The 23,483-nt window shown below is 45.4% G+C and overlaps 1 pseudogene; it reads right to left on the minus strand.

Annotated features, from left to right (window-relative positions):
• Positions 1 to 21,013: 21,013 nt before the first annotated feature.
• Positions 21,014 to 21,445, minus strand: LOC112830767 (small ribosomal subunit protein bS21m pseudogene; annotated as a pseudogene).
• Between the last annotated feature and the right edge of the window lie 2,038 nt (positions 21,446 to 23,483).

Consider the following 23,483-nt stretch of genomic DNA (forward strand, 5'->3'; position numbering starts at 1 on the left):
AGCCCGATGCAGGACTCGATCCCAGGACCCTGGGATCATGACCTGAGCCGAAGGCAGATGCTTAACCATCTGAGCCACCCAGGAGCGCTCTTTCTTTCTTTTTAAAGATTTTTCTTTTTATTTATTTATTTGGCAGAGAGAGGCACAGCAAGAGAGGGAACATAAGCAGGGGGAGCAGGGGAGGGAGAAGCAGGCTCCCCGATGCGGGGCTCCAGCCCAGGACCCTGGGAACATGATCTGAGTCAAAGGCAGGCACTCAACTGACCGAGCCACTCAGGTGTCCCTATTTATTTTTTATTTTTAATATTTTATTTATTTATTTGTCAGAGAGAGAGAGGGCACAAGCAGGGGGAGTGGTGGGCAGAGAGAGAAGCAGGCTCCTCCTCACCAACTGAGCTACCCAAACACACCCAATGTTTCATTTCTTAAAGCAATATCTAGAACCATACAATATTTCTTTTTTTTAAATAAACTTTTTTTTTTTTTTTTTTTTTTTTTTTTTTTTTTTTTAGTAACCTCTATACCCAACATGGGGCTCAAACTCACAACCCAGAGATCAGGAATTGTATGCTCTTCTTTTTTTAATTTTTATTTATTTATTTATTTATTACAAAATTTTATTAGAGAATAAGAGAGGGAAGGAGAGAGAGTGCAATTGGGGGGGGGAGCCGAGGGACAGAGGGAGAGGGAGAGAAATCTTTTTTTTTTTTTAAGATTTTATTTATTTATTCATGAGAGACAGAGAGAGAGAGAGAGAGAGAGAGAGAGAGAGGCAGAGGGAGAAGCAGGCTCCCAAGGAGCAGGGAGCCCGATGTGGGACTCGATCCCAGGACTCCGGGATCATGACCCGAGCCCAACCATCTGAGCCACCCAGGCGCCCGGGGGAGAGAAATCTTAAGCAGGCTCCCCTGAGCCTGGAGCCCGACTAGGCTCAGGCTCACGGCCCTGAGATCATGACCTGAGCTGAAATCAAGAGTCAGACATTCAATGGACTGTGCCACCTAGGTGCCCCTTCTATCTTTTTTAAAGATTATTTTTTATTTTTTATTTTTAAGCAATCCTACACCCAATGTGGGGCTCTAACCCACAACCCTGAAATCAAGAGTCACACGCTCCACCTCCCGAGCCAGCCAGGCGCCCCACACATCTTCTATATTGTCTAAATTAAGCCTTACTGTGTTAGGAGCATTTATTTATTTATTTTTAAGACTTTATTTATTTACTTATGTTATTTGAGAGAGAGAGAAAGAGTGTGAGGGGCAGAGGGAGACAGAGAATCTCAAGCAGACTCCTGGCTGAGCACAGAACACGACAGGGGGCTTGATCTCAAGACCCTGAGATCATGGCCTGAGCCAAAATCATGAGTTGGTCACTCAACCAACTGAGCCACCCAGGCGCCCCCTTCACCCCCTCTCTTAGAAAAAAAAATGTAGGGTGCCTGTCTGGCTCACTCCACGGGGCATGTAACTCTTGATCTCAGGGTTGTGAGTTCAAGTCCCACGTTGGGTATAGAGATTATTTAAAAATAAAATCTTTGGGGGCACCTGGGTGTCTCAGTCAGTTAAGGGTCTGACTCTTGATTTCGGCTCAGGTGGTGATCTCAGGGTGGTGAGATCGAGCCCCATGCGAGGCTTGGAGCTTAGTGTGGAGCTTGCTTAGGATCCTCTCTCTTTCCCTCTGTCCCCCTCCCCAGCTTGCCCTCTCTCTCTCTAAAAATAAATAAATAACCCCTTTAAAATAATAATAACTAAATAACATGTAATAATATTCAGTGACTGCAAATTTTTTTGTAGGAGTGGAGGGGAATAGGTTTAAAATAACCGTTCTTTTATAAAATGGTGATACTAGTATCATAGATGGTAATTAAAAAAAATAATGCCCTCACTTGGCAAAGTAACGAAGTGGCAATCTTATGTCTTTCCCCCAAAAGTGTTAGGCCATTTTAATGGTCTTCGAATTCCAGAAATTGGGAAGGCACTGGTTTAGGGGGTGATCTAACATTCTCTGACACCCAGGAATATCACAGTGGTGTTCTATGGCCTCAGTGAGCCAAAAGCTAGCTGATAAGGACTCTCTAATTGTCATTTGTTAAAATGTTAGCCTTGTGTTCAATACACAGCTCTCGTACATGAGTATCACCAATTTCTACCAAATGACTTCTGAAAATAGTGACACAGCAAAGTCACCTGCTGAACGAATTGTATAGGCTGTTTACATGTTGAATAAAAGGAGGGCTCCAGACATGCTAATGTCTTTGAGGTAGTAGGTAGCACTGGGAACATGGAGTCAGGAATTAGATAACCAAGGGGTGAGTCCCTGCTCTATGTCTTCCCATATCACACCCACTAGACAAATTACTGATCTTAAGACTTAACATCCTCATCTTTAAAATGGAGGTAATGGGGGTACCTGGGTGGCTCAGTTGGTTAAGCATCTGACTCTTGATCTCAGCTGAGGTCTTGATCTTGGGGGCGTGAATTCAGGCCCCACGTTGGGCTCCTCCATGCTGGGCATGGAGCCTACTTGAAAAATAAATAAATAAATACAAATAAAGTGGAGGTAACATTGGGGCACCTGGTTGGCTCAGTCAGTAGAGCATGAGACTCTTGGTCTCGGGGTGGTGAGTTCAAGCTCCAAGTTAGGCATAGAGCTTGCTTAAAAAAAAAAAAAAAGTTAAGACAATGGAAGGAACATTAATGGTGCCAACTTTCTAAGACTGCTCTGAGGATTAAGTGAGGTATATAGAAAGCACTTAATATAGTATCTGCCATATAGCAAGCACTCAATACACACTCATTGTAACTAAGCCAAGAGAAAAAGGCAATAAGGACTGTAGGAAAAGAATTCTGAGGTCCACACATGGGACAAGAGTGATAGGACTTTGAGGAAGTTCAAAAATGTTTTTAAAGGTCAACGTAAAAAGAGAAAACAGAATGCTTTAATTTGGGTTTCATCAGAATTGTTGTAAAGCAGCAAGTAAATCACTGGGATTCAAAGGAGAAGAGAAAATGCAAAGACTAAGAGCCACCACGGGACACTTGGCTCTGGAGAAAAGGGTCTGGGAAAGGGAGTTTTATTGCATAAGCATCGGGTGAGACCCCAGGGCAGACAGGTCCATTGGTCTGCATGTGAAACCCAAGATTTGTACCAGAAGCTTAGTAACAAAGGATTTCTGTCAAAAGCTTGGTTTATTTGTTTGTTGTTGTTGTTTCATTTTTATTTATTTATTTAAACATATTTTATTTGAGACAGACAGGGAGCAGGGAGAGGAGCAGAGGGAGGACAAGCCGACTCCACCTTGCTTCCGAGCTGGAAATGGGACTCTAGCTTGCAACCCTGAGATCATGACCTGAGTGGAAATCAAGAATCTGATGCTCAACCAACTGAGCCACCCAGGCACCCCCTTGTTGTTTTTGTTTTTTTTAATTTTATGATTTTTTTTAAGATTTTATTTGTCAGAGAGAGCACATGCAAGCAGGGGGAGCTGCAGGCAGAGGGAGAGGCAGGCTCCCTGGTGGGCAAAGAACCCAATGCGGGGCTCGACCCCAGGACCCTGGATCATGACCTGAGCCGAAGGCAGATGCTTAACCGACGGAGCCACCCAGGCATCCCTACATTCTGGATTTTAAAAAATTAGTTAAAAGTTTTTTGTTCTTGGCCGCCTGGGTGGCTCAGATGGTTAAGCGTCTGCCTTTGGCTCAGGTCATGATCCCCGGGTCCTGGGATCGAGTCCCGCATCGGGCTCCCTGCTCCTTGGGAGCCTGCTTCTCTCTCTCTCTCCCTCTGTCTCTCATGAATAAATAAATAAAATATTTAAAAAAAGTTTTTTGTTCTTGTTTTTTGTTTTTGAACTGAGAAAATTTAAGTGTGGCCTATATTTTAAGTGGTACTATTTAATTACGGTTAATTTCCTTAAGTGTGATAATTGTGGTTATGAAGGAGACCGTCCTTATTCCTAGTTGCTGCATGCAAATTATTTCAGGGCAAAAAGTCATGAGATCAGCCGTTTACTTTCAAAAAGATGCAGGAGCAAGAAATCTCTCTATACAGATGGATGATAAAGCTAATAAGGCAAAATGCTATCAAGCGGTGAATCTAGATGGAGTTCATTTATATTATGGCACTCCACTGTCAGCTCTTCTGTAAGTTAGACTATTTCCTGAATAAAAAGTTTAAAGAGGGCGCCTGGGTGGCCCAGTTGGTTAAGCCACTGCCTTCTGCTCAGGTCCTGATCCTGGAGCCCTGAGATCGAGTCCCGCATCGGACTCCCCCGACTCCCCGCGGGGAGGAGTCTGCTTCTCCCTCTGACCCTCCCCACCTCATGCTCTCTCTGTCTCATTCTTTCTCTCTCAAATAAATAAATAAAATCCTTTAAAAAAGTTTGAAGAAAAACTAACTGGAAACTGATCACGCCTTTACTTAGGAATATAATTAAGTTACAGAGACGGGGAGAGCAGAGAGAGACAGGGCTTCTGCCTCGGTGCTCCCAGGTGCAAAGTGTGGAGGAGGCAGCTGTTTAAGAGCTTGCCGGGCCGCCGGCTCCCCTTCGGGGCGCTTGTGCTAGGACTTTCAGTGAAGAGAAGTCACCAACATTGCATTGGCTTCCCGGGCCCCCGATTACCTTAAAACGCTTTCTAAAGCATCTGAATTGCAGCGAGAATATATGGTTGTGGGGGACGTGATCACAGTGATTAAATGGCGAGATTAAAACCAAAAAGGACAACAGCGAAAGAGCCGCGAGCCCACGTGGGGCCGAGGACCCTGGGCCGGGGCTCGGGGCGCGGGCGGGGCCCGGCCTGGGGCGCGCACAGGGTTAACGGCAGGCCGAGGGGCCCGCGCCCCCCGCCCGCCCACATTCCGCCGCTGAATGGAGGCGGTGGCCTGATGCCGGTGGGGTGATGTCGCTGCTCCGCGTCCGACCTTCCCACTGGCCAGGCCCGCGCCCCTCCCGGGGCGGCCCCGCGCGGCGCCGTCACGTTACCTTCGCCGCCATTCACGCGGCCCCGCGGGGTTACAAAGCGGGGCATTGAGGAGTCTGCGGGCGTCGCCGGAGCTGGAAATGCGGGGCTGGGAACGTGAAGACAATTACCGACGTTCTGAGGGCCCCCGCCATCCCGCCGTGTAATCTGACCCCTTCCGTGATGTTACAGGGGGCCTGTGTTTGCAGATCTGTGTCTTTGTCTGATTTTGGAAATAAAGCGTGGTTCAACTTCAGAAGTATGTGTGTGTGTGTGTGTGTGTGTGTGTGCGCGCGCCCTTTCATTAAATCCATATAAACCGAGCAAAATGGACATTTTTACTGATTTGCCTTTGCCTAATTTTGCAAAGCGTATCTTACAAACTTTTTTTTTTAAATAAAGCGGAAAACCGAGTTTCAAGTCTACAGAAACCTAAATGAAAATACGTCTTTTCACATGTAACGCTCCTGCACCAAGTCTAATCATTTAACCTTCTCTTGTGAAAAACCACATTTTTGGAAGTTTTATTTGATAGCTTGAGCTGGCAGTATTTCCTCAAATAATTTATAAAATACCTTAAAGATAAAATACTGTAAAAGCTTCATTTTTATTACATGATCCAATGACCATGAAAATTGGAGGAAGTGTGATTAAGTGGGCAATACACAATTACATTTATTATCTATGACCAGAGAAAGTAAATTGGCATGGTCACAATGAGTAAAATAGAAAATTAATTCACTCCTTCAACTGGAATTTAGAGAGCCCAGGATGTGCCCAGCTGTGGGGATTCACGCTGGTCCTGCCCTCAAGAATCTCCCAGTATTCCCAAGGACGAGAGTTGAGTAAAGTAACCAGTATTGTGAAAGGCTAAGTAGCTGGTCCCTCAGGAGCCCATGGGCGGGCCACCCCACAGGGTCAGGGTCATGAATGTGTGTGATGATAGGAGAGGGGGAAAATCAGGGAAGTTTTCCTGAAAGAAGAGATAGAAGTTAAGCCAGTGGTTCCCTAACTTTGTGGACATTAGAATCACCTGGGGAGCTTTTAAAAATCCTGTTGGCTTATGTCACAGCCCTATTAAATCAAAATGGGGGTGAGAATGTGAAGTCAGTACTTTTTTTTTTTTTTAAGTTCCCAGGTAATTCCAACATAGAGCAAAGTCGGGGCAATTACTAAGGCAAAGGGAGGGAAGCTGATAGTTTTTCGTTTTCTGAAGGACAACATTTGCTGGAAGGCACGTAATAAGTGCTAGGAATTGTTCTTTGCTCCCTCCTCCTTTGTACTGCCTTGTCCCTAAAAGCATTCAGGAAATGTTTACTGAGGTTGGAGCAAAAGCTAATTAAAATCTAGATGTATGAGAAAACCAGGTCCAACTCTTGGTTTTGGGTCAGGTCGTGATCTCAGGGTTGTGGGATGGAGCCCCTCATCAGGCTGCATTCAATGGGAAGTCTGCTTGAGATTCCCTCTCCCTCTCCTGCCCCTCCCCCTGCTGTCTCTCAAATAAATAAATAAATAAATATTTTTATTTATTTATTTGAGAGAGAGCACACGAGCGGGTTGAGGGGCACAGGGAGAAGCAGGCTCCCCACTGAGCAGGGAGCCCAATGCGGGGCTCGATCCCTGCACTCCAGAATCACGACCTGAGCCAAAGGCAGATGCTCAACCGACTGAGCCACCCAGATACCCCAATAAATCAATCTTTTAAAACAAACAAGCAAACAAAACAACAAAAACCCAGGTCTTCCTAAAAAATGTCCTTCACACTCCCTGTGGACGAATTCGGGTGTAAATCTTGCATTGGCAGGTCCTCACCTAAAGAGAAGGCAAAATGCAGCATTTTGGCAATTGGAAAAAAAAAATGTACTCCTCTCTCGATTTTCCTGCTTCATCTTCAGCTGTGTGCTGTAATTGTCCATTCATAGACAACAGTTAATGAACTATGGTTCCTATCTTCAAATGGCTTCCCTTTTCTATTAAAAAAATCACAAGGCCTGCCAAAACGATGAGTCCGTGTACATTAGCCATGGAATGTCAAGAACAGCCAGCCTAAGGAGGAGGCCACAGGAAGGAATAGTCCTTCGTGTCAGTTGAGGTCAGCTGTGCAGGTGGGAATCTCCAGCTCTCTCTGCCCCGGGCGACGCTCTATGCCCGCGCGGGGGGAGGGGGGAGGAGGGGAAGGATTTGCCCATCCCTCTCTGCTAGCTAACCTTCTCTGAGATTTTACTCCACCTCGGAATGAAATGGCCTCTTGCCATTTATCTCTTGTTTTAAATGGTAGTTCCAAGCCTACAGACACTTTAAAAGGGAGAGAGAAAAGAAAACCTCCTTTAATCCAGGCTGAGGCAGGCTGCATTCTCATGAGACCAGAGACCAGAGAGTGGGAACTCCTTTTTTTGGGAGGAGGGGCTGCTATTTTCTGCCTTTCTAAGAGACCTACTGAAGGCCTCACTAAACACCCTGTGAATCAACATCACAGCCCTCAGGGAGAGCCCCAGGGAAGCCAACCTCACTCGGGCTCTACCTGATTAACCTTGAGACACCTTTGCATCTCTCTGTAGGAAAGCGGGGAGGCAAACGTAAGGCTTCTATTCCGTCTATTCCGTTTCAGCGGCCCTCCCCTGACGCGCTGGCTGCAACCGTGACCCCGCGGGGATCACCAAGGGCAATTTTGTGACCCAGATTCAAACCACAAGGGAGCTCCTAAATCCAGCGTACCCTGAGGGGCAGGGCCAGGAATGGGTCTGTGGGGAGAGGACTGTTCATTGTCCCATGCCTGATGCCAGGAGTCCGAGCCTCTGAAACCAATCAATGCGCAAAGCCCCGAAAAGGGGAAGCTGACCTCAAATGAAGTCACAAGCCAAGCCCGCTGGCAAGGGAAGGAGAGGATGTTCAGTAGAAAAAGAAGCGTGGAGTTTGAAGCAGACTTCCCTGGGAGCTGCTGCTGAGCTCTGAAAATAAATCAGGCTCCTCCAAATATCTTCCTCTTGGCCACAGCGAGGTAGCGCCTCCTCACATTTCTATGCCGCGAATAATTTGCCAAATATTTTCACAGACATTACCTCGTCTGAACCTCACAGCCGCCCTGCGAGGCATGCATGATCTTTCCCTACATTTAACATTGTGGGAGCCTCAGTTGAGGCTCAGAGCAGGTGTCTTGAGGGAAAGAGCTGCCCCTGAACCCATATCTGACTCTAACGTGCTCCTTCTAGTCACTGGGATTTCTTCAAACCTGGGCTCAGCATTAGCTCTATTTGAACCACTCGGGGAGCCTGGGAAACATACAGATTTCAGGAACCCATTCTGCTCTTCCAAGAGTGACCCCGGGCGGCAGCACCTGCAAAACTATTTTTAACCTGCGGATTGCCCAGATGCTTCTGATAAGAATACCACGGTTGGTAACTACCATGCAAATCATCTGGACAAGACCCAGGAGTGTCTCATTTTGATTCATGGTTCTTTGGTGAGTTCTTGGGTCTGCCGTTTCCTTGGCCTTGCACTGATGACTGAGTGCTGCGGGAGGGATCTGCCTACTGCCTTCTTCCCCTGATGTTCCCCCAGTGGTGCTGCTGGGATGCCCAGAACATCCGCTGCGCAAGCAGTTATTTTCACTCAGGTCGTGAATGATAACAGGCGCACATGCCATGTAGAAGAGCTGGTTAGAAGCCCTGCTGCCCACTGAGGATGTAATCTGTGGATGAGGAGGAGACAGGAGAGAAGGTTGTAAGCAGTGCTTGGGAGCTCCAGGTTCTGGTCCTGCTCATACTAGCGGAGTGACCTTGAATGAGTTGCTCAGTCTTTCTTGGCTTCACTACCCTCTTCTGAAATCCACGGGGGTGTATCAAGACACAAATCCTTGCTTCTAACAAAATCTTATGCTGAACACCAATGCGTAAAGCAGGTGAAGGCTGAGCGGAATAGGAGATTTGCAGGAGTTTGAAGTGACAGATTCCAGGAGTCTCCAGGACTGGGCAAGTCAGACACTACAGAACGTTCGTGAGGCTTCATTTCAGGTTTGCCCTCCTGAATCCTTCTTCTTCCCACATTATGGTTCAGAGATGGAAATGCAAGTAGGATATTTAAATAATAACACCCCCCATCACATCACACACATCTTAAAAACAAGTAACCTCTAAATTTTTCCAACTCTATGAGAATCTCAGGCTTGAGCTAACGTGCTTTCTAGCTGGATGAGAAACACAGTGAAAAGGAGTGTGTGCAACTGCATCACACTGAGTATGGTTAGAAAATCCCCCTTTGTACAGAGGCGACATTACACCAACGTGGAAGTATCTTGGAGATTTAGTGTAGAGAAAAAAAAAAGCAAGGTGTTTTGTGTACTACTATTTGGGTTAAAAAATAAGAAAAGAAGAAACCACTATATATATATATATGATCATGCACATAATCTCTGGGGAAGTACACAGGAAATGAATAATTCTGGCTGTTTCGATGAAGGGAACTGAGTGGCAGGGGATGCTGTGGGAGGGAGGCTTGCTTTTCACTCTACACTCATATCTTTTGAATTTTGCACTATATGCATTTATTTTTTAAAATTGCACTTTGGTTTCCCCCACATTCCCTCTGACCCTTTGATCAGCAATTCCACTTCTGGGAATTGATCCCACAGATATACTCACACAGGCGAAATGTGACCATATAGTTGTTCTGAAGCATTCTTTTTTTTTTTTTTTAAGGTTATTTTAGAGATAGGGGCGCCTGGGTGGCTCAGTCGGTTAAACGTCTGCCTTCAGCTCAGGTCATGATCTCAGGGTCTTGGGATCGAGCAAGACCCACGTCGGGTTCCCTGCTCGGTGGGGAGCCTGCTTCTCCCTCTCCCTCTGCCTGCCCCTCTGCCTACTTGTGCTCTCTCTCTGTCAAAAAATAAATAAAATCTTTTTAAAAAAAGATTATTTTAGAGAGAGAGCAAGAGCATAGGGTGGGGGGAAGGGAGGGGTAGAAGGAGAGGGAGAGAGACTCTCAAGCAGACTCCCTGCTGAGCACGGAGCCCGACATGGGGCTCCATCCCACGACCCTGAGATCATGACCTGACCTGAAATCAAGAGTTGGAGGTACCCCGGCACCCCCCATTCTTCTTCCTTCCTTCCTTCCTCCCTCCCTCCCTCCCTCCCTCTCTGTCTCTTTCTTTCTTTCTCTAATGACAAATATTGGAAACATTGTCAATGTCTAGCAATACAAGACTGGTAATATGGACTGTGGCCCATCCACAGAAGGAAATGTTGTGCAACTGTAAAGAAGCTGGGGACACTCTCCATATACTAATGTGGAAAGATCTGCAAGATAGTCATTGAGTGAAAACAAGAAAAAGCAGAAGAGTGTGTATAATACAAATTTTAAAGGGGGGGTTAAGACATATTCATAGATAGACATTCTATTTGCTTGTGTATATGTTACAATCTCTGATAGGGTACACTAGAACCATAATGGCATTTATCAAATGTGGGAGAATCCGGTGACTGGGGAATGAGGAGAGGAGAGAGGCATTAGTAAATACCTTTTTGTCCTTTAATAATTTTGAATCATGGTAAATATAATACCTATTCAAAATGAAATAATATTTCAAAACAAGCCAATATATAAAAATTACACTTTGGCTTCCCCCTCCTTTACACCAAGCACTACCATTACGGTTTTGTTTCAGGGCCAGAAACACAACACAACACAACACAACACAACACAACACAACACAACACTCTTCTAAAGAAGCCAGGCCTTGGGCCTCCCCTCATCCTTTCAAATAGTCACTTGCAGAAAATCCAAAGCCGAATCTCTTCCCTCTGGCTTTCTAGTTTCGGAACTGTTCTATACCAGCTTTTTAATCCTTCTTTCCCCACCCATCCCCCTTACTCAAGTTTCATCAGTCTTTCCCTCTGATCACTGCTCTAGCCTCTAGAGCTCTGATGTATAGCATAACTTCAGGCTTAGGAATTACAGGAAGGCAGGGGCATGCCTCTCACCATGGGGGCCTCTGATCATGGGGGTCTCTGCAGCCCCCTGGGCTTGGCCAGCCCCTGCCTCTACTGCAAACTCTTAGCTGGCCCCACATCTCACTTTTCTCATACGACTGATATCCCAGGGTTCTTCAAGGAGTAAGTAAATTCAGCCTTTCACACCGAATCAGTCTTCTCACACTCAGGGCCAGCTGAGCCTTTCCCCAACCCTTGCTGAAACCCCTGCATACCCTGGTCACCTATCATAGGCTTATCTTCTTCACCTGTTTCCTTCAGTTACCTCCAAACTTTGCTCAAACTAGTTCTTAGAGCCTACAACTCCTCTACCACCCCCCACCCCTGCCCAAAGCCAGTGCTGGGTCTAAACAAGCTGCCATTCAAGCTTCAAATCAATGAACTCCCAAGGGCATCATTACATTCATTTAATACACATGTCCCTGGCATTGTGCTGGATGCTGGGCAGATAGTCATGTCAAGACTGGAAGCAGTCCCTGTCTACATGAAGCCAGCAGCCCTGTTGGAGAGGCAATTGAACAAGGAATCAAATACTGCATCTCTCAACTCTGGGTGCACGTTAGAACTTTTGGGGATGTATGTATTTATGCATGTATGTAACCCCTACTCTCAACATGGGGCTCGAACTCACGACCCTGAGATCCAGAGTCCCATGCTCTCTTGACCAAGTCAGCCAGGCGCCCCTGACATTTGGGGATTAAAAAAAAAAAAAAAAAAAACCAGTAAGTCCATTTGCGCCCAACTGAATCAGAATCTCTGGAGGTGAGGCCCAAACAGCCGTATTTTTTAAACTTTCCAGGTGATTCTACCGACAGCCAGCATGGGGAACCCCTCTCTAGCACGATGGATTTACACAACCTCCTACCTAATAACACAATCTAAATGACTCCTAGATGATAGTCCTTATTTGAATAATAGAATTTGAATTTATTTTCTATAGACACAAGGCTAGGAACTAGGGTACTCCTCTGAAAACCCATGTCACACCACAAACAATTTAATCCTGAAAATAAAAGACAAGAGGCCCAAACACAGGCTTTAAAAAATATCCAATGCCAGTCATATCATACAATATTCTAACATGCCACAGAGTGATTGTGGCTTATCCATGAGACAGGATGGCCCCCCTTGTGGTAATGGTGGGAGAAAAAGAAGCGAAGCCAAGATTTGGTTTCAGCCCACAGTCTCCGGGCAGAACTCTTGAGGTGTGCAGATCGTCATGCTTCCACAGCTCTCTCCAGGACTTTCTTCATCGCTTTCCCACCATAGCTTTGCTCTCGTTAGTGCCGCTTTCCCTGAAAGCCGTAAACACTCGCCAAGATATATGTTAGCAATCATCCTTCAAACCTGTGGCCCGCTGACATACATCCAAAGGGTCGCAAGTCGGCTGTGTTGCTAGGCAGGAGTCAGTAACCTTATCTTAGCAGCAGCTAGCCCCTCATGGTCCTGACAGCTTCACTTCCAAATTCCTTAGAGCCTTAGGCTCTCCTCAGTCCCCTACTAACTAGAAGGTATTTAATCAGTCACTTCTCACAGACAGGGGCAGCTTTTTCTGCCCACGGGTCCTGTCCGCGTATAATGTGATAAGGGAACCTTTTTGCACTGAAAACTTCCCAAGAATTCTTTCTCGACCATTCGCTCCTGGCCCACATCACATCCTTTTGGCACCCGAATGTGGGGCCTGAGTCTTCTCAACTGGAGTCTGAGCCTCGGTGCCAACTTGGTGAGTACTCCGTCTTCTCTTCTTCTACTTCCATTCCAGGGGCTTTTCAAGGAGTGTGGTCTTACTGGAACACTTTCCTGTCCATCGCTCAGGCTGCAATCCTCTAGCCTCTGGCTACTCTATGGGGAGGAGAAAGCCTGCCTTTTGGCTGGAAGCTAGCACCCTGGCCCGAATGGTAACCAGACCCGAAACTTGGTGCCCCTTCTTTATCCCTATTCTTATACAAATTGTCTTTTTGGGGAACGGGACAGCCACTTATGTCACTAGGACGGCTGCTGATCTTGACTCCCGGGTAAGGTCTCCTCATTGGTCTAATTGTGATCGCCTCCGCATCTCTGGGCTCATCACTTTGGGCCAAGAGTCCTCCACTCAGAGCTGGCTGAAACCAGTACCCGGCTGAATTAAAACCAACTGGGGACCGTTTTCTAGGAAAGCTGGCTGAAAAGACTACGTGCGTTGGACTGTTACTGAGATCATGATGGATTTCTATCTTTACTGTTTTTCATCAATGACCCCTACTGACTACTTAAATTACAATATTGGGTAATTTCGCCTTGTAAAGTTTTCCTAGTGTTCTCCATGGGTTAGAACAGTGGGTTCTTCTTCTTTTTTTTTTTTTTAAGATTTTATTTATTTATTTGACAGAGAGAGACACAGCGAGAGAGGGAACACAAGCTGGGAAAGTGGGAGAGGGAGAAGCAGGCTTCCCGCGGAGCGGAGAGCCCGATGCAGGGCTCGATCCCAGGACCCTGGGATCCTGACCTGAGCCGAAGGCAGACGCTTAACGACTGAGCCACCCAGGCGCCCCAGAACAGTGGGTTCTTCTTTGGTCCATTCACTGGCACGCATTTGTAGCCTAGGATGCAATGGGGAAGTGGGGGGATGCTGGCATCCCTCCTCCTGGGTAGGGCAGTTGTTAAAGCGGCTTTGTTTAAGGGATGCCTCAGGTTGCTTTGATACCAGGAACCTCTGGTGTATCCTGCGTGGGACGCCACCTGGGAGTTGGGGGTGGGGTGGGATTTTCTTAGTAATGGACCTTCTCTACTTTTCTAGGAGCATGGGGTCTTCTTCAGTTCCCAAGGACTCTCCCTTGGGATGCCTTTTAACCCAATGGAAACAATTCAGATTGCAAGATTTAAGAAAGAAAAAAACTGATCTTCTGTACTGCTGCATGGCCTCAGTACCCCTTAGGAGACAAGAAAAAAAGGCCCATTAATGGGACACTAAACTTCAATACCACCTATTAGTTAGATCTCTTCTGTAGAAACAGGGCAAGGGAAAATTGCATGCGTGAGATCCTATGTCTAGGCCTTTGTGGCCCTAAATCAGGACCCTGACCTTAAGGCCTCTTGCAGAATGTGTTTGGCTGCTAACCAGGCTAACAAGCCCCCTCCTGATATATTGGATGATTGTCTAAACAGGCCTCTTCCTCCCCCTGATAAACCCAGATTGCCAGAGGAATCACAGGCCATCCCTCGTGAAGGGGACGCTGACCCTGTCACTGCTCCTCCTCCTAATGAACTCAGCTTACTGGAGGAATCACAGGCCTCCTCTCCAAATAAAGGGGACATTGATTCTGTCACTTTTCCTCCTCTTTATAAGCCCCCAGAGTCTTCTGCACATAGCCTGGCAGGGCACTCTAGGAACGGGACTCTTTATCTTCCCGGAATACACCCTAAATCAGGATTTGGTCCTTGAAGGGAGGTTGCTAATGGAGAAATGGGCACTATCAGAGTCCATGTCCTGTTCTCCACGGCAGACTTGGCTCAAATAAAAAGTTAGGATGACATTCCGAAAACTCTTCTCAGTTTTTTGAGGTTTTTCAACAAATGCCCAATATGTTTGACTTGACCCGGCAAGATGTGTGTATATATATATATATATAATCATAGCAGCTCTTTGCCGCACCCCTGAAGAAAAGCCGGATCTGGGCGGGGGGTGGGGGGGCCTCAAGGGTTCTCTGATGAACTGGTGACGATTGATAGGGAATGTTATCCAGTAGGGGGCACTGCTGTCCCAATTATTGAATCACAGGGGAACCATCGAGAGGATAGTCAGGGAGGAAACCGTTACGATCCATCACCTGTCTGATAGAAGGAATGAAAAAATGATTTATGAAACCTGTAAACTTTGACAAGATTTGGGAAGTCACTCAAGGAGCTGATGAAAATCCTGTTCTATTTCAGGATCACTTCAGAGAGGCTATCCGTAAATATACAAACCTGGACCCTACTATGCCTGAGGGAATAACTCTTTTATTTGATTCATTTAAAAAATTTTTTTATTTATTTTAAGTAATCTCTACAGCCATTGTGGGGCTCAAACTCGCGGCCCCGAGAGCAAGAGCCGCACGCTCCTCCTACCGAGCCAGCTCCCAGGGAATAACTATTTTAAACATGCATTCTGTGAATCCGTTGGCACCTGACATCGGCCGAAAGGTAATTAAAACGGCTTTAGGGGGCGCCTGGGTGGCTCAGTCGTTAGGCGTCTGCCTTCGGCTCGGGTCATGATCCCGGGGTCCTGGGATCGAGCCCCGCGTCGGGCTCCCCGCTCCGCGGGAAGCCTGCTTCTCCCTCTCCCACTCCTCCTACTTGTATTTCTCGCTCTCGCTCTCTAGCAAATAAATAAATAAAATCTTTTTAAAAAAATAAAAAAATAAAAAAATAAAATGGCTTTAGGCCCTCAAATTCCTGTCCGGTCCTTCCTGGAGGTGGCTACGGGAGTTTTTAATAATAGAGACATTATATTCAGACAGGGAAAGGAGCGCAAGGCATAGTTAGAGGGTAAGACACAGGCTGGAGTATTGGCTACCCCTACTGGGGACCCCCCCCCCCAAACCAGACTGAGCAGGGGCAATGGCCGACTGCAGACGGGAAGTCAGGTAAGACCCATGTTTCAGATGGAGCGGAAAATGTCCCGACAAAGGCTCTCTCCCGGGGCCATGTCCTGCATGGAAACAAGAAGGACATTGGAAGAAAGACTGTCCTTGTCTCCAGAGAGAAAGTCAGGCACCCACTTCCCCACCTGAGAGCGGGAACCAGAGGATCTGGCATGAAGGGCCCCTGAGGCTGGTCTGGCTCCCTTTGACAGCAAAATCACTGCACCCCAGGTCCCCCTGGAGGGGGGAGGTGAGTTCGTGAATTTTCTCACTGATACAGGAGCTACTTCCTCCGCCCTTTGTTCAGCACTGCTGGTCCTACTTGTCTTTCTAACGGTAAAACTTGACATAGAAGGGGAAACTAAAATGTGCCATCAGACAATGCCTTTAACTTGTAAATACAAAAAGTCAATTGGTTCCTCCTGTTTTTCTGGTCCTTCCATCTTGTCCCACTCCATTACTTGGATGAGACTAGATGTATAAACTAGGGAGATTTGCTCTTTTTTTTTAATTTTTTATTGTTATGTTAATCACCATATATTACATCATTAGTTTTTGGTGCAGTGTTCCATGATTCATTGTTTGTTCATAACACCCAGTGCTCCATGCAGAACGTGCCCTCCTCAATACCCATCACCAGGATAACCCATCCCCCTCCCCCCTAGGGAGATTTGCTCTTACTAAAGAAAAGGACCGCTTGTTCTCTTTATTTTTTTTTTTTTAAAGATTTTATTTATTTATTTGACAGACAGACACAGCGAGAGAGGGAACACAAGCAGGGGGAGTGGGTGAGGGAGAAGCAGGCTTCCCACGGAGCAGGGAGCCCGATGCGGGGCTCGATCCCAGGACCCCGGGATCATGACCCGAGCCGAAGGCAGACGCTTAACGACTGAGCCACCCAGGTGCCCACCGCTTGTTCTCTTTAACACTTGGGGAAACAAGACCTTCCCCTGATAGCCCTTCTAATATCTGGGAGGAAGTAAATCCACAGGTCTGGGATTGTGATGTCCCAGGATGGGCTTTTAAAGTCCACCCACTTAAAGTGACCTTAAAGGACCCAACTACTATACCTCATAAAAGACAATACCCTTTAAAACCTGCGGCAATGCCTGGGATACAACCACATATTGATAAGATTCTTAAACATGGTATTTTAAGGCCTTGTCAATCTCCTTATAACACTCCAACGGGAAAAAGCCAAGTGGAGAATGTCGTATGGTGTAAGATTTAAGAGCTATAAATGAGGCAGTGGTGCCTATTCATCCCATCGCGCCAAATCCATATTCTCTTCTCACCCAGGTGAAGCTAACTGGTTTACAGCACTTGGTTTAAAAGACCCCTTCTTTTGCATCCCTCTAAGTGAAGAGATTTAGCCACTATTTGCCTTTGAATGGACCTCACCTTCAAGTCCACCTGGACAGTCTTGCCCCAGGGATTTAGAGACTGTCCTCCCCTATTTGCGACTGCACTTAGTAAAGACCTGATATATCCTTGCCTTAAGGGACTATAATTCAATATGTGAATGATATTTTAATCTGTAGTCCCACCAAGGAAATGTCTGACAGTAATTCTATAACCTTGATTTCTTGGCAGACAGAGGGTATCACATCTCCCCTAAAAAGGCACAAATATCCAAACAGAAAGTACAATATTTAGAATATGAGCTAATAACACCAGGTCACTGTACTCTACCTACTGACAGGAAAAAAAGCTATATTATGTCTTGAGCCCCCAACTACAAAGAAGCAACTCCATACTTTCCTAGGCAGGCTTCTGCCGCCTGTGGATTCCTGGATTTGGGCCCTTAGCCCAGCCATGCTATGATTCAGTGAAAGGCCCTGATGAAGAGCCTTTACTCTGGACTAAAGCCCAGCAGATGGCCTTCAAACATTAAGAGCTAAGCTTTTATCAGCCCCAGCCTTGGCTCTACCAAATTTAGAAAAACCTTGCACTTTATATGTAGCCGAGAAATAGGGTCAAGCTTTGGGAGTTCTTACCCAGAAATTAGGAAATGAAACAAGACCAGCTATTTCTCAAAGCCGCTTGGCAATTTAGCACAAGGGTGGCCGGCTTGTCTTCGAGCAGTGGCTGCACCAGCCCTCCTGCCAGAGGAAGCCTCCGGAACTTTCTATGGGACAGTCCCTGACTGATGACTTCACGTCAGGTTGAAAGGGTTTTAGACACTAAAGGCCACCAATGAATGAAAGGGGGTGGGGAGTGGGGCTGACTGACTAAATCCCAGGCTGTGCTCTTAGACGCACCTGACGTGATTGTTAAGACCTGTCAGGCTTCAAACCCAGCTGCCCTTATGCTTGGACCTGACTATGGTACTTCTAGAGAACATAACTGTCTAGAAGTTATTGGTCTTGTTTATGCTAGCGGATCAGACTTAGAAGACTCTCCTATTGATAATGCAGATGACAATTGGTTTCCTGATGGCAGTGGTTTCATGGAAAAGGGGATAAGAAAAGTTGGGTAATGCTTTAGTCAGTCTAACCCAGACCCTTGAGGCCAAAGGCCTCCCAGCACATACATGTGTCCAGAAAGCAGAGCTAATAGCACTCACCCGCATGGGGCAATTTGGAAAGAGAGAGGATTATTAACAAATCATGACTGTCCCATCAAATATGGACCTAAAATAATAGCCCTTTTAGAGGCTGCACACTACCCTAAAGATGTGGCTGTAACTCACCTCAGGGGACATCAAAAGGACATGTCTATGGAATCTAAAAGAAGTAACTTGGCAGACCATGCAGCCAAGCAAGCCTCATAATGTCTGCAAATACTGAGTCTCAGACCAGTCCTAATACCAATAAAAGATATATCCCTGGTCTATTTACATCAAGAAATCCAAGCAGCCCAGGAACAGGGATTAAAAAAAAAAAAAAAAAGTGCCCAAGACTGGTTTATAAATGATGGAGGAAAAGTCTTTATACTCAGCGTTGAGACTCAAGAAAATTGGATTACTCTTTTACCAGTAGGCCTTCTCAGAATGAGAGTTGCCCAAAAACAACCAATAGGGCTAAGCTCCTTTGAATTATTATATGGGAAGCCTTTCGTCACTGTAGACCTACCAATAGATGAAGACTATAATGCTCTGTTAAATTATTCATTTGAGGCTGGGCTAATTCATTAATCTCTACACGAACACACAGACCATATCCTCCCCACACCTGGTTTAACTGTTATTAACAACCTACCTCACATAAACCCAGGAGACATGGTTTACTTAAAGGATTGGAAGTCTAATACAGCAGGGGATTTAACTCCAAAATGGAAGAGGCCCTACTGGGTCATTTTCTGCACTCCCACAGCCATAAAATTAGAAGGACATTCCTCATGGATTCACATATCAAGCATTAAACCTGTATCTTCCTCGCAGGGATCCACGTGCCAGTGAACATGCCTTCTTATTCCTCTGAACTGTGGAAGACCTCAGACTTCTCTTCAAATGACAATGAAGGTTGTACCTCTCTTTCTCATTCTCTTTTTCCCCAATTTATACTGATAGTTCCTTCTTACAATGGGCACGGTGTTATGCTGTACTTCAAAACCAAACAGCCTGCTGGATATGTGGGATTCTGCCTGTATTGGTCTTCCCCACTGGCATTCCTTATATAACTATGTCTTGGGATCTAGGACTCAAATATCTCATGACTGTTCTGTGACAAAGTACAATATTACTCTCTGGCCTGTGGTCAATACCACCTGGAATCTCCCAGGCCACAATCAGACCTTTTCATATTCTCCCACCACTCGCTAACCCACAAATGCGTAAAGCAGTATTACGAAATAGAAGGGCGTTAGATGTTTTAACTGCTGTACAATCTGGAAATCCTCAAATAGCATTTCCCAGCCCCCCTTTTTAGATATTAAAAGAAATAGTAACAAGTATCATCTACTGTGTGGTGTTATATATAACAGATTGATCTCCAGAGGGGTTCCACCAATTTACACTCCCACCTGCCATATGAGCGTACCCATTTTTAGCACCTTCACTACAGAGTGTTATTCTTTAAAAAAAAATTGCCATTTGAGGGACTCCTCAAATCGTTAAGCGTCTGCCTTCGGCTCAGGTCATGATCCCAGGGTCCTGGCATTGAGCCCCTTGTCGGGCTCGCTGCTCAGCCGAGAGCCTGCTTCTCCCTCTCCTTGCCACTCCCCTTGCTTGTGCTCTTTGTCAAATAAAAAAATTAGATCTTTACAAAGAATATTTGACTTTTAATCTACTTGGGATTTATTTTATTTTTTAAAAAGATTTTATTTTATTTTTATTTGGATTTTACTCTTTAAGTAATCTCTACACCCAGCGTGGGGCTCAAACTCACAACCCCGAGATCAAGTTGCACACTCCACCTATTGAGCCAGCCAGGCACCCCAAGATTTTATTTCATTTTCTTTGCGGGGGGACGAGGGGTAGAGGGAAGGTAGAGAATATTTATATTATTTTTAAAGATTTGATTTAATTTTTTAAAAAGATTTATTTATTTGAGAGAGAGAGAGAGAATGAGAGAGAATGAGTGGGAAGGAGAGAGGATCTCAAGCAGACTCCGAGCTGAGTGCAGAGCTGCCATGGGGCTCAATCCCACGACCACAAGATCATGATCTGAGCCGAAATCAAGAGTTGGGTGCTTAACCAACTGTACCACTCAGGGGCCCTTTGTTTATTTATTTTATATATATAGAGAGGGCCCAACATAGGACTCGATCTCACGACCCTGAGATCATGACCTGAGCCAAAATCAAGAGTCAAATGCTTAACCGATGAGCCATCCAGGCGCCCTATAAGATTTTATTTTTTTAAGTAATCTCTACACCAATGTGGGGTTAGAATTCACAACCTGGAGATTGAGTCACATGCTCTTTAGACTGAGCCAGCTAGGAGCCCCACTTGGAACTTATTTTAGAATATGATGTGAAGTAAGCATTTATTTATTTATTTATTTACTTTTTTGAAGGGTGTTTCAGTAGCAAAATTTATTCCAAATACGTAGATGCCTCCTCTCCTCTCCTTTTATCTAACAGTTGGTAGGAGGGGACAATTCAGTAAAGAGTAATAGATGCTCTTCCAATAATGCCTTGCTTTGGGTTTCATAAGAATTGAGTAGGAAATGGTAGATATATTCCACTACATTTTAGAAAAGTTCCTCACCTCTCCTAGACTACTTAAAAAAAAATTTATTATAGCTAAATATACATGGAATTTGCCACTTTCACCATGCAAGTGTACAGTTCAGTGGCACTAAGTACATTCACATTGTTGTGCAAGTATCACCACCATCTGTCTCTAGAACTTTTTCAGCTTCCCTAACTGAAATTCCGTACCCATTAAACACTAAATCCCCATTCCCAACCAGCCCTTGGCAACCACCATTCTACTCCTAGACTACTTTTTGACTTAGTTTCTCCTTCGCATAATAAAAGAGAGGGTCCACTGCTGACTATAGGATTGCTTCTACATATGCAGGCCTTCTTGCACATATGTGATTGAATTTATTATAAGAAACGTAAGAGAAAATGGGATTGTAGAAAGAAAGGAGACAGCTGGATAGGGATTTTCATACTGGGCCTACTATCCACAGGCCTCAGCAGCCCTGCCATGGATCCGGCCGATTCTTTTGCATCAAGAAGTTGATCTTGCGAGCCATTTCCATGTTGTAGATCTGCCGACAGGTTTCGTAGCTTTCCCGTTGTCCTTGGCAACAAGGCTTTTCATAGTACCGCTGTCGCTTAATGTCCTCGATGAGCCCATCCATGGTGAGGATTCTGTTTAGGGTCCTGTATGCACCTTCTGTGTTCCCTTCCTGTACCATCACAGTCCTGGCAATGAACTTCAGATGTTTTGCCATGACCTTGGAATTTAAATCTTCACTCTGCAGGACCCAACTCCCTCAGGAACCAGCTCCACCAGTAAGCATTTATTTTTAAAGATTTTATTTATTCATTTGACAGAGCGAGCACAGGCAGGGGGAGCGGCAGGGAGAGGGAGAAGCAGGCTCTCTGCTGAGCAGCGAGCCGGATGGCGGGCTCGATCCCAGCCAGGAACCTGAGATCATGACCTGAGCCGAAGGCAGATGCTTAACTGACTGAGCCACCCAGGAGCCCCTGAAGTAAGCATTTAATTTAAATTTTCCCCTAATCACTTGTATTAGAACCATTATATAATTCATTCTTCCCTCATTGATTTGAAATTTCTATTGTTTTAATAGTTTTCAGTCTCTTCTTGCACTGATAGCCCATATTTTAATTAATTATTATAGACTTAGAATATCTTTTAGCCTAATATAATTTCCTATAGCCTTTTAGTGTCAGGCTAAACTCAGGGGGAGAGTCTTAATACTTCATCTTGTTTGTGTGGCACACAACAACATGTTGTTCATGCACGTTGTCCCCTGAAGTAAACACATTACTTGGGCTAATGCAGCCTAAGCTGAGACATTTTATTCTTTATGATAGAACACTATGCAGTCACTAAAAATAAGCTTTTCTCTTACTTAATAGCATGGGAAAATGCTTCAGATAGAATATTAAAAGATTGTTAAACAATAAGATCCGGCTTTGTTAAAACAAAAACCACCAATTACTTGCCTATGTGCCTAGAAAGCAGACTGTAAATAAATATAACCAAAATGGTAATGGTTAGCTATTTCTAAGAAATGGGATAATGGGTGATTTTCACTTTGCTGTATTTTTCAGCCTTTTCCAGATTTTCTACAATCACTATGCTTTACTGTTACCATCAGAACAATCGGTAATGAGTATGATGTAAATGGATGTTTTTAAGGCCCACCCTCAGGGCTTGTCTGGGTGGTTGGAAGAGTCAATCCCACCCCCAGAGAAGAGATGATCTTTCTCTCCATGGGGAGTCCTGGATGGGTAGCTAGCCCTGAAAGGGGATGCATTTACCACTTCAGTTCAGTCCTTTTCATTGGGAGATGCTGCCATTCGAAGATGTTAAATGCCAAATAACATCATCTGGAGTCTCCTGGTGACCCTTTGTGTTGCCAGCTGCAAGAGGGGAGCGTGGTGTCACCTCCTGCGCCCCTCTCCGCACCCCATCCAGAAGGGCTGGGAAGGCACAAAGCTGTGCCCTGTATCGGGGCGGTATGCAAATGCAGGCATGTCTCGGACCCTCTAATCCTATCAGGAATGCTTAGGGTGTGAATTTGACCATCTTTCACAGCTCATAAATCTACTTGGGGGCACAGCCAAGCTGCCAGACGCCATCAAGCAAAACTCCTTCTGAGGCTGGCAGCTTCAGTAAAGCAGTGGGGTTCATGCCTCAGTAAAGTCCAATAAAGAGCTTTGTATGCGGGGGACTGGAAAGCAGCTTCTCACATTTGGATACAATAGAACAAAACAGTGGGAAATGTGAATGTCTGATTATCTGGACTGGTGGTCTCCTCCAGGCTCCGCCTGCCCACTGAGCCATGGATCCTCATTCATTCACGATTCTTTGCACGCAGATGGATCTATCTTGCTCCCAAACAATTGCCTGCAAAGACTCCTGTCGGATTAGTTTATTTAATCCCTGTCTATAAATACAAATTGACTATATTCGCTTCCACTGGAATCTGCTAGCCTTTTTATATTAAAATCTATTAAACTTCAGCCAGGTCATTTCTGCCTAGATTCATTCTCCCTTTATTCAGTGGTCAGAACAGAAAACATTCTTTTCTTTCTGGGACAGAACACTCCCCCAGAAGAGTTCCCACTCTCCCCTCCTGACAAATAGGGTTGAAACTGCCAACAGAAATCAGTTTCAACCTCCGGATTACAGCTTCATCCAGAATCCATCTGTTCTTCCAATTGGTCAGTTTAAAATTCCGTTGATTAGAGATCCTAAGTAAAAACATCCTTCCCAACATGTTTGAAGAGGGGAGGCACTGCAGGCACGGTGGACTAGTTTTCTGCTTTAGAGACATAAAGCTCCTCTGACG

The sequence above is a fragment of the Callorhinus ursinus genome, unplaced genomic scaffold, assembly GCF_003265705.2.
Source record: "Callorhinus ursinus isolate GAN/ISIS: 27379988/994484 unplaced genomic scaffold, GSC_fseal_2.0 scaffold20, whole genome shotgun sequence".
In the NCBI taxonomy this organism is placed as follows: Eukaryota; Metazoa; Chordata; class Mammalia; order Carnivora; family Otariidae; genus Callorhinus; species Callorhinus ursinus.